Here is a 9,093-nt window from a genome sequence, read left to right as displayed (position 1 = left end):
CAGTGAATGTTAACCGTAACAACGTCACCTTGTCTAGGAACTTCTGAGTGTTGAGAAAATCTCAAACTCTTGTTGATCAAATTAAGAAGTTTCTGTAATTGTTTCTCAACCATACACAGGCAAATACTGTCCCTGATTTTGAGTCGCTGAATGTTTTTCCAAGTCTTTCTTGAAGCCAACAAATTCTTCAAACTCCTTCCAAGTTTTATGTTCTGGATCCTTCTACCTGTCTACTGTTTCATTAATCCCCAAACACGACCAAATCCTAAAGCCCTCCTTCTTCAGCAAACGGGACCTCTGATTTCCACCTTGACTGACACTAATAACCTTAAGGCAAAAACAAAGCAAGTAAAATATTGCTGAACTGAGTTAGATCAGCTACTCTGCAAAAACATAAAGTTTTACCAAGTATTTCTGGACCAGTTTCTAGTGCAGATGTCTTAGTTTACTTGAAATAAGACAAAACTAACTTAGAAGTAACTTTTCAATTAGTCAATAATTCCTTAATATTGATGAAAAAGATGTTGTTCCATTCGTAGATTATTTCACTTATGATACGACATCTTTCCCTTGTTTTGAGAGAAGCAATCTGCCTGTGGAAGTAGTATTTTTTCATGAATATTAAGGAATCATTGACTTAAAACAAGCTCCTATATCTTCCTAAGTTAGTTTTGTCTTATGTCAAGTTTAGTAAGATATTTGTACTATAAATGAGACCAAAAATACTTGGTAAAGTTTTGTGTTTTTGCCGTGTTTATGCCTCTTCTCTTCTACTGATGCTTTATGTACTGTACTTTGTGTCCAAAAGTCCCAGTTGCCATTCAGGATCCCTGGAAACAATCAGTGTTTTTATTAAGCAGTGGTTACTGTTAGGGGTATTTCTCCATGTTTGGGCTGCTCTCAGTTCCTCTGGCTGGACCGCTGAAACATGTTCCTGGTCTGGAGGGGAATGGACCTGAAAACAGATGAGGTGAACGAGCCAATGGCACCCCGACACTTACGGAGATTGAAGATGAGAGTAACACTTGCTGAAGTATCTGAAGATTTTCTTTAAGCAGAGTACGACTGATGTGCTCAGGTTCAGGTTACTAAATAAATGGCTTGTGAACTCCTGGATAAAACTAATATCAGATGATTCAACCTCCTTCAAGAGCAGATATTGGTAACTCATTTGATTTATGCACAAAATGAGGAAATGAAGTCAGTTTCTGTTTCTGAGAGCGTTGCTTTGTGCACAGCAGCTCTGTTAATTGCTTTCTGTTTGCATTTCTGTAAAACATTTTGTATGTTAAAGGAAAAGAAAGGGGGGCCGTGCTACCTGAGTACCCATAATTGGTCTTAAAAGTGTAGCTTTATTACTGCATTTTTAGACCTGGTATGCTTTGTGTTTGGCTTTGATGGAGCTGCATAGTTATGCAGTGAACTAATGCTGAAACAATAATAATCAAAGATTGTAGGGAACAGAAATGTACATGCTAAGAGCCATATGCATGCTTTAGTTGTTGCCAGTAATACATATTTAATGTCAAGAATAAACGTAGAACTTGAATATAAAATTGCAGTTCATCCAAATTTATAATTCAAGCCACATGCTTTATGCTCTGGATGTTTTATTGCTATTCAAATATTTGACACAAATGTCTACATCCATTGCATTACATTATGTACGTTTTCTCTTTTTGGTTTCACTATCAGCTTTTGTATCTTTTTGACAGCATAAACACTTATGAGATGAATCAACTTCTTTGCGGAGAGGGAGTCTCAAGTCATTACCTTAGTCTGAAACCTGAGACTGGCTGTGTAATAAAAAGCAGCATATTTTCCTCGAACAGCGGAGGGCATTAAAGGAATCAGTTTGCGTCTACACAGAGACAAAACAGGCCTGTTTATATATTGTTTGTACATTTTGACTGCAACTTTCCACAACAGTCACTTCCTAGTGGTGATGTCATGACACTCAAACCTGTAAACAGAAACAAAATTCAAGACCCAGAGTTTTGTTTTTCCTAAGTTTAGCTCTGCCTCTGTGCGAGATTTCACCAAACACCTGAGAACAATCAAGTGTACTAAGATTAAACATAACTGAGCTTTTGAGTTTTCACAGACATGACTTTTTGACTTCTTCTCTATGCACAATGTTGTGCAGCAATAATTAATAAAACTAGTAATTTAGACCCATAATACTAAGTTGGTTCACCTCTTGATCATCAGCAAAACAGCCAAATAGTTCAGTCTCAGATATTATTTATAAATACCTGATTGAGAAAGCTTAGGTTTTAAAATAATAGATGAAGGTGTTACATACTACACATGTATAGAATAAAAAAACACGTCTTACCAAAATGGAATAGTTTATGAACAAAAAAGACTTCAAGTCAAATGCTTTTGTCAACAAACTTACAAAGCATAAAACTACTGAAAGAACCAACAAAGTGATGCAATGATGTCACAGTTCAGTATGACTGCATGCTGGAAGCTATTAATCTGTTCAACCAGAGGTGGGCAGAGTGCCCAAAAGATGTACTCAACTAAAAGTAAAAAGTGGCTGTCCAAGAAATTACTCAAGTAAGAGTAAAAAAGTATTTGGTAAAAAGTCTTCTAAAGTACCTGATCAAATTATCATTTACTGTTTAAAAATTGCATCATCAGATGGACCAAAATATAAAGTGGAAATGTTGGTATTTGCAGGACAAAAATGACAAAAATTCATATAAGTAACAAAAAATAAAATCTGGCAAAAGAAAATTTTTCCAAATCAGTGTCTTTCAATATAAAACTTATGAAACTTTAACAAAACTGCAGGTCTGTGTCTGGTGAATTTTTAGTTAAAACATGTTTGTTTTTCATTTCTCTTACTTGAGAAATGAGAAATTTTACTTAAGTAAAAGTAGTGATACTTCATAATAAAATTGCTCAAAATAAAAAGCACAGAGTAGTAAAAATACTCCTAAAAGTTACTTATGTAAATGTAATTGAGTAAATGTAACTAGTTACCCAACTCTGGTTAAAACTCCTGACAGTAAAATGAGACGTGAAAAAATAAAGCTCCTCTGGCTCCTCCTTGTGGCTGTTCTGCGAACTGCAGAAACACACCGCTCAGAAACAACCTGGACAAGGAGGAAGGTCTTAGCGCTGCCAATCATGTTCATGTATGTGCTGCTCTTTGTACTAATAGCGAGAAACAACTTACGATTGCCAACAAAAAAAAGTGTTTTAATAGTAAGAAATGATATTTATGAAACACAGTTTTGCTGCAGACCGAGTGTGTTTTCACCTTTAACCTCCTGACTGTGATGATTATGCTCAAACGCTGGTCAACCTTTGCAAAAGTCAGTCATTAAAGGAACTGTGACTTCCTCACTTGGCCTATAAGAGGGTTAACAACAGGGAGCTGACCTCAATCCTCATCCTGCGTTGGTCCTTTTACAAAAACAAAACAGACAGAGATGAGACAAATAGGTCATTAATTTAAGCATTTCGTGGAAAAAAGCTGGAGTCTCATAAAAGTTATGGTTAGTCGCTCTAATTTGTGAACTTTGGAGATTTTATTCTCTTTTTTTCCATTCCTCCTGCTCATTGTTGCAATTTTAACTTAGATCTCTCCCGAGTCTTGACACACTTCCAGTAGTATTAAGATTTTATTGTTACTCTAACTCTACAAATTAGAAACATTAGGGGACCACCTATCATTTTGTTTCTATATCCTGACTTACTGGGATTCAATTGAATAAAATGTCTTCTTGTCTTAACTATTCTGAGGCGTGTGTAGAGGAACCGTTGTGGATAACTAATAAAATTCTGAGATTAATTATTTCTCAAAGTTTTATTTTTTCTAAAAATGTTCTTGGTAACACTTTGGTTGAAGGGATGTGCATAAGATTGATACGATACTGTCATGAACACAAAGGAGTCTTCCTGAATGTTTACAACTGTTGTCATGAAGTGTCATTCAGTAAACACATTTTAAAGCAAAGTTATGTAAAAACTTGCATTAAAAGTGTCAAACTTGCATTATTTGGTAAATAATAAAAAATTTTAATGCAAAGTTGCATTAAAATTTGCTTTAAAAGTCCATTAAAAGTGTGAAACGAGGATTAAAATTGCATTAAAAGTGTCAACTTTGCACTAAATGTGTCATTATTCACCAAATGAAACTTCATGACAACAGTCATAAACATTTATAGAAAACTCCTCCATGTTTATAATAGTGTCATGTCAGCCTTATGCTCATAATAATGAAGCGTTACCATGTTTGTTTTCAAACGGATGAATGAATGATGACATTTTCCAAGGCTTTTTACACATCATTAGTAGATGCGCTGCAATTTCGGCTTCGATTCTTTTGTAAAATCCAACTCAGTTAATTTAAAATTCTGCTTTACCATATAAGGAATGCCTGTCTCTTATGAGTATCAGTCTTCTTATAGTTACTGTTAAATTATATTGTACTGCAGTAGACATTACATCATGTTGTCTCAATTTGGTCAGATGTCCTGCTGTAATAAGAAGAAATTACCACTTTAAAAAACTGGGCAGAGTATCAGGATCCATTGCCAGAAACCTTTTCAGCAAGGTTCAGGTTGTTATTACTCACATGAATCTAGCATCAGTGTGGTAATGTGTGTAAACAGTGATTCATGCAAACTGTGACAGCCATCATCGCTACAAACACGCCCAGTGCTACCTGCGGTCCACTTCCCACATCCATCTGCTCAACCTGCAAGGGCGCTCATTCATGCCAACTCAAAGAAGTGTATCAGTGGTACAAATAAAGCAGCTGGCTGAGTAGGGCCTGTTTGAGTTTACCTAATGTCTGCCATACGTTTACCTAATGTCTGCTGTCTATATAAGGGCATCTGTGAAGTGAAGTCCCCCTTCAGGCTGCTAATTTACCCCTCTGAGAAAACAGATCTGAAGGCAGAGATATACTGACCCCGTGTAGCGTGTCACCACACGCCAAAGATCCAAAAAATCGATGAATCGATGAATCGATGAATCGATGATTGGTTTTAGCTGTTAAATTATCAATATAACACGTTACATCTTAAATGTGTACTTGATATATGGAGGAAAATTGGACGCAGTGCTTTGCTACACTATGACAACCAGAGAACAAGCTCAGGAAACGTTTTCAATTAAGAAAAAAAATTGAGAGGAAAGTAGGTCAGTTATTTTTTCTTCTCTTTGACAACCACAACATGGTTGTCCAATAGACAACTGTTTTGGTCCAGTTAAAAAATAAAAAAGGTGACCTAAAAACCACCTCTGACATATCATCAGTACAGCAGGTGTTTAAATTAGCTCAGTGGTGTCCAAACCTTGTGCCATGAGGGCCAAGCACTTAGGACCGCAACAGGTACTATTGTTTTAGCAGCTCAATAACAAACAACTTCAATTCCATTGAAATTAACAAAATGGTCAGATTTTTGTAGAAAATGGTTGTGTAGATACCAAACACAAATAGGGCCGACAGTTTCTGAATTTCTGGGTTGATTGTTTTCTTAAATGAGAAGTAAGATCTCTGTTTAGGAAAAAGTAGGTCAGTGTTTGTTTGTGGTTTAGTAACTCCAAAATTAAGATTAATCCAAAAGCCTTGTTAGTAAATGGGAATAAATTTTTTGTGCCCAATATTCTTTTTTCAGAACAGTTTACTTATCTGTAAAAAATATTGAGAAATTGTCCGTCTGCACCAGTACAGACCAGATTTGCTCCATTCGGGTCGCACTTTCGACACCCTTGAATTAGCTAATAGCAGCTTTAGCTAATCTACAGCAGCGATCTCTTATCAAAGATAAACATCAAGCCTAAAAACATTTGTTACGGACTGAATATTCTGTTCTTCGTATGAGAAATGTTTTTTTTTTTCTTGTGCTGATTCCTGGTACGTTTGTCGGCAGTTGCTATGGCAACGAGTCTGCGTGTAGCGTAGCCGAAGAGAGAGCGAGGAAAAAAAGGGGGTTTTGAGTTCGTCGACGGTTTTTCTGCGCTATTTTTCGCTTTTCTGTGGCACACTAACCTAATAATACCCACATCTCGAGGGTTTATTTAGTTAACGGAGTCGTTCTGCCGCGGCAGCGCCGCTATGAATAGCATGTAAAAGAATCGTTGTTTTTTTTTTCTCCAGCGTTGTGCGCATGCGCGAAATTTCCGGAAGTAAACGGTAACGTGCATGTAATCGTCAATTCGTTTCAGACCATTAGTCCCCGTCTCATTGAGATTTGCTAATAAGCCCACACCGGCGTGAATCCTTTCAAATGTGTCATCATGGAAGTATTTTATTCTTCTCTGCACATTGGGAAGTAGATACATGAGGCATCCACCTGGGAATTTTGTCTCCTTGTAAAACTCGACATCATTAATTGTTAAATTTTAGCACATGTGTGGCCTTTTTGGCTGCAGCATGCATCTCCAATTAAACTGTCTAACATGTTTGTTGAAATCTGGCAATGTAAGCCTGAGCTTGTAGGTATGTGAAGATTATTGTTTCTATAAATTCACTTAAACCTCTGTGTAAGTGCAATGCAACAGAGTTGAGCCAAACTTACTTGTAATGTTGTAAATATGTCATGAGTAATAGTTCTGCAGGCATTCAGAAATTTAATTAGAAAAATCGTTGGAAACCACCTTGTTGGTGCTGAAACACTTTTTCATGTCTGTCAAACTGAAGCTGTGGTCGTTTTTTTGAAGTGGTAACAAAAGAATTATGAACATTTTTTAGTTTTTGACAGACTTTAAGCTACATTATATTCTCTAGCTTTTAGTTATAAGATTGTCATTTATTATTACAGTATATTCTGCATTGTACATTGCCGTGTTGTAAATCCAAAACAGCACAGCAAAGTTAAATGAATTAAAATTAAACATCCAAAAAAGACCATATGTTGTTTGTTCCTGAGGTTTCTTGGTTCTGTTTTCTCTCTTTCTGTAAGTGTAGAAACAGACTCATACAGTGTTTTTCTATTCTCTGTCTTCCTCTTGTAACTTTTTGTCCCAGCTCTCTTGATCTGTTTTTTCCATCTTCCTGTCCATCGCATTTGAATTAAACCCAAAATAACATCTAATAAAGTTTTTCATATATGTTTTAAGTGGATCGTTATTGCGAAAGTAGTAACGCTCCACTTGTGCAACTAAATTAGTTTTGCTTCTCCTTGACATTCACACAATTCTGACTCTTATATTGTCAGGCAGTACTCTTTCAGAAAAGAGGCAGAATTGTATCATGTTAGCACTTGAACCCCCACAGAGTGCTTTCTTATCTAATTTAAATAGACATGCAGGCAAAAAGAATAGCTTATGTGGAAGCACAAACAACAGTGGTTTGTAATCACACATGTTTTATATATAAAAAAGCTTGAGTCAGTGATGTTTTCATTATTCACATGCTCCTTCTTATGACTCATGGTGACCCCCAGCACAATGGGAGCGGATTCGCCTCCCTGGAAGGTTGAAACAACACAAAATCAAGAGTAGTGCTCTACGTAAACACTGCTGTGCTGTGATATATGGTTGGACCATCCATCAGTGTGTGGAGGAGAAAAAAAGAGACTGAAACATGAAGATTACAAGAACGAGCAGGATAAGGAGGTGTGCAGCTGAGAGTGAGAAGCCTGAGAGGTTAGATCACTTAGTGTGTGATAGAGACAGAGGTCAGCAATGTTAGCTTTCCGTCCATTGTGATAATGTCAGGCTTTTGATTGTCCAGGAATGTCAAAGTAACACGGCTGTGAGCTCAGCATAAATCAGCAGGTCACGTCTCTGTGATGTCAGAGATTAGATTTCAGATGCAGGAAAGTGAAACCAGACTGTCTTTGTTTCCTGAAAAGGTTCCTCACTCCACGGTGTCACTCTTCTTTTCAGATGTTTTAAATCTTTTTAGGCAGACTAATGTAGCTGAAGAGTGAGCTCAGTGACATTACTCACATATACAAACACACCTAAACTACCTCATCATTCGTTACGTAAACACAAATATATTATGAGTACATACTGAAGTTGCACTTTTTCCAAAACTCCAATCACAGGGCATTCATTTTAAGAGAAAAACCGCCATTATAAACTAAATCTTATGGTTTCCCTTTAATCTAATCTTTAGTTTTCCAACTAATTGGAGCCAAACAAATAAACTGTTCTTATTTTGTTGCCACTCTTCCTATTTTCACCACCAACAAGTGGTTCTCTGTCATCAACAATAACTCTTTCCAGCTGGTACTTAAACTGGGAATTAACAAGTTACATTTACTTGAGTAACCTTTAGGAGTATTTTTGCCATGCTGTGCTTTTTACTTTTACCTGAGTAATTTTATTATAATCTCTAGATAAAAAATTTGTTGCACCTAAGCTCCAAAAATTATCCATATTTTACTTATTAAACAAAACGTCAACAAAAAAATATGTTTCTAGTCAAAAATTTTAGTTATTTCTTGTACATAGTCAGTTACAAATCACCCCAAAGCGTCTTAATGAGATGAAGTCGGTTTACACCCCGCCTGGATTTTCCATTTCTTAAACCTCAACCATTCTTTGGTTAATTTATTGGTATGGTTTGAGTCATTATCGTGTTTGAGGTCCAGTTCTGCTTTAGCTGTTAAGATTCATGTAGTTTTTATTTATTTTTGCTACTTTTTTCCCCATTCTCAGTAACCACCAAACCACGTCTCTTCTGTCACTGTGCTTCACAATTGGTTTCAGATTTTCTCTTCCTGCTTTTCACCAAACATGTTTTGTTTTTTGTCGCCTCCAAATTGTTCAAATTTAAACTAATTTGTCCAAAAGAACATTACTCCAGAAGTTCTAGTCATCAAATGTTTTTCTGAGAGCAAAGTTTTCCTTTTTGCATGTTTTCCATGAATGTTAAACTTGTGAAGTTTCTTTCTGATTGGATGGACATCCAGGCGCCTATCAACAGTAAGAATCTATTGTGGCTGATGACATTTTCCAGTTTTTTTTTATCTCAATGAGACATACCTGCGTTTAGTAAAGGTTACATACAAACATTTTAGGGTTTTAGAGACTTATTTTAGCTTCTTCTGCCTCATTTCAGGTCATGGACCATCACATTCAAGACATGATGGCAGTTGATTCAAATTTGAAGCT

Source organism: Poecilia mexicana, unplaced genomic scaffold (assembly GCF_051168715.1).
Source record: "Poecilia mexicana isolate PSO_F unplaced genomic scaffold, ASM5116871v1 scaffold_14, whole genome shotgun sequence".
NCBI lineage: Eukaryota > Metazoa > Chordata > Actinopteri > Cyprinodontiformes > Poeciliidae > Poecilia > Poecilia mexicana.
Note: the sequence above shows the minus strand (reverse complement) of the source record.